Here is a 3413-nt window from a genome sequence, read left to right on the forward strand (position 1 = left end):
CCCCAATTTCAAGGTTCTGATCAAAGCGCCATGAGCCACGAAAGCTACATTGAGGTTCAGAACCTTGATTCCAGCACCCGTGATAGCACATGCAGCACAAAAAATTGCACTTACACCCAAAGAGCCAATCATTGTACAAGCAGCCGTGGCTCAAGGCATGACCCGCTCGGGGAGGTGTTACACTCCTAAAGAGTTATCTCAGAATGCTACAAGGAAATAAAACACTCAAAAGAGAGCAATAACTGAAGGAGAAGCTGAAGATTTCTGGCGGTGCATGCAACCAAAAGACTACTCCATCGTTGAGCATTTGAAGAAAACACCAGCACAAATATTGGTGTTATCACTACTAGCTGGCTCCCCATCACATAGGCAGGCTCTCATGAGAGTGTTGGATGATGCACACGTACCAGCTGGTACGAGCAGTGAAGACTTGGCTAGATTGGTAGCCCACATCATCGGGGAACAGAAAATCTGTTTCTCAAAAGAAGAGTTGCCAGCAGAAGGGACCTCTCACAACATAGCTCTTAACATCACCGTGGAGTGCGGTGGCGAGGCAATAGGGAGACTTGTGGACAGTGGATCAGGCTTCAATATCTGCCCCATCACCACATTAACACATCTCAGCTATGATATGAGCAAAATCCACCAGAGCGAGACGAACGTCAGATGGTTTGATGGATCCCAAAGTGATTCCCTGGGAGAAGTAGACTTACAGATCAAAGTTGGGCCTGCCTTTTTCACCACAGAATTCCAAGTCATGGCAATTACATCCAACTACAATATGCTCCTGGGAAGACCCTGGATACACTCCGTCGGTGCAGTCCCGTCAACTTTGCGCCAAGCCATAAAATTTAAGTGGCAGGGATGAGAAATAGTAGTTGCAGCTGAGAAGGATATTCAGAAGTATCCTTACAATATCATTCCTGTGATCGTGGGGACTCTTCACATGTCAAACTTTCATGTGGTGGAATACGTTGAGGCCACTTATGTGGAAGAAGAGGTCGATAAGCCTATGCCAGCAGTCTACAAAATGATTGCTTCCACCATGCCGAGAAGTGGTTTTGAAACGGGAAAGGTGTAAGAAGGGACCTCGAAGGGATAATAGAGCCTGTGCCTATCCCAAAAGAAAATTACCACTTCGGTTTAGGGTATGCTCCCAGTGAAGACGAGCTCACAAAGGCTATCAAGGGAGAACCCAGAACAAGGAATTTACCTCATCCGATTCCGGGTCTGTACCCGTCATTTCCCAGAAAGATGCCGATGCTGAATAAAGAAGAAACTGATGGGGGTCTCGAGTCGCTGTTCCAAGAAGAAGGATGCTACGCGATTATTGAAGAAAGTCAGTAGATGCTCGCCTTATGCAGTCTGAGGGCAGGATAGCGCTTCAATAATTGGACATCTACCCCTCTCTTGACTTCTCGGTAGAGAGATGGATTTTCCTTAAAACCCTTTTGCTAAATGCGGCGACATCGGCTGAGGCCCGAATGATCGCCTTTTCTAAATTACTTCGTGATGTTTAAAAATGGAAGTAGTCCGACGCTGTTCCGAACCAGGACCACAGTTGTAATCAATTACTCTTGAATTAATGAAAAGCCTCGATCTACATAAAACTGCTACTTTTACCAGATAATAATAACAAAAATTTTCTAACTAAATACGCGTAACGAACAATAATAAACCTAACTTTACTTTGCCTCGCCTTTTCAATTGTAACTATAATAAAACAACCGAAAATATCATGATGTGTCATGAAACGAACAAGAAAAACAACCAACAAGAATACGAGGAGTACGATGAATCGACAATGATGCCAGAGGGACTGGTAGAAGAGTTCGAAGACCTAGAAGATAAGGAGACGCCGAATATGGATGAAATTGAGGTGATCAACCTCGGTGACGAAGAGGATGTCAAGGAGACACTAATCAGTGCTCACTTGGGAGCTCCGCAGAAAGAAAAGCTCATAACTCTGTCGAAGGAATATGTGGATGTCTTCGCCTGGTCATACGCAAATATGCTGGGATTGGTTATTTCAATTAAGGCTATAATTAGCCCAATCAAACAATTAAAGACTAGTCTTGCACAAATGACCTCAATTAAACTGAAGCCATGAGTTTGGCTATTTCAATCAAGGCCAAGGATAGCAATTTGAGCAATTAAATGCTAATTTACTAAAACCATGAAAAATGGCTATTTCAATTAAGGCCAAAATTAACCAACAATTGATTATTTCAATTGTAGCCAAAATTAACCATATAATAAATAATTCATGGAATTAACCACTATTAAACACTTAATTAATTATGATTGACTCTAATTGAATTGTACAAATGCACATTGGCTATGCAATATTTTAGAATTGAGGGGTAAAATGATTAATTCATTTAATTAATCAGTTTCCTTGAATTAAATGGAGTAAAATACTGGCTTTTTGATAAATCTAACAATCAAATAAATATTTGTTTTTAAATTACTTTCTTGATTAAAATTAGCAAATGTAACATAATTGTCGAAAAATTAATTTCCAAATGATTTATAACATTATAGAAATTATTTGGTATTTCCAAATGATTTATAACATTATAGAAATTATTTTACCAAATGAATGGTAAAATATTATCTAAATAATTTTTATAAAATCATTTTGACTTCGAAAAAATATGTATTTTACTCCGTTTAATATTCAAGGACTCTGGGTAATCAAAATAAATCAAGGGAGGTAAAAAATTAGGTGTCAACGCTCATCAGTTTCATACTTAATCAAGCTTAATCCACCAACAAATTAAGGTTTTATAATTAACAACTTATTCAAGAAAGAAACCCAAAACCCTCTCTCATTCTCCAAGTTCGATGGAGCTACTAGAATGAATTCTTACTTAGGAAAGGTAATGAAAGAGATTGAGATTAGAGAACTTACCCTCAAGAGAAATCTATCCAAATCCTCTTCAAATCGCCTCCTAGATGCTAAGGAAATGTAATATAAGGATTGGAAGGGAATAAGGGTTTCCAAAGGCTTTTAAATCAGAAAACTGTCTGTCGGTCGCTTTTGCGGTCACCGATCGCTTTTGCGGTTGCCCGGTCGCTTTTGCGGCCACCCAGCCGCTTTTTTGGTCTCCTGACGGCTTTTGCGGTCACCAGACACCAGAATTTTTCTAGTGTCTTCCAAACTTGGAATCGACACTCGAAACCATCCCAGAACCTCCCGGACACAAACTAAATATGCAGATATACATAAAAACGCGCTAGGAACGCACTTGTAGCCTCAGAATTCCCATTGGAGGTCTCGTGAACCAACCCAGTCTCAAAATGTACCAGAGTGCATTGGGAATCGGATCGAACATACACACAAGTTTTAAACGGCTATCCGGACGTCTCAAAATCGTCGGATATCCGAAAAAGGTCCGTTTACCCAAAAG

This window comes from Lycium barbarum, chromosome 7 (assembly GCF_019175385.1).
Source record: "Lycium barbarum isolate Lr01 chromosome 7, ASM1917538v2, whole genome shotgun sequence".
Taxonomy (NCBI): domain Eukaryota; kingdom Viridiplantae; phylum Streptophyta; class Magnoliopsida; order Solanales; family Solanaceae; genus Lycium; species Lycium barbarum.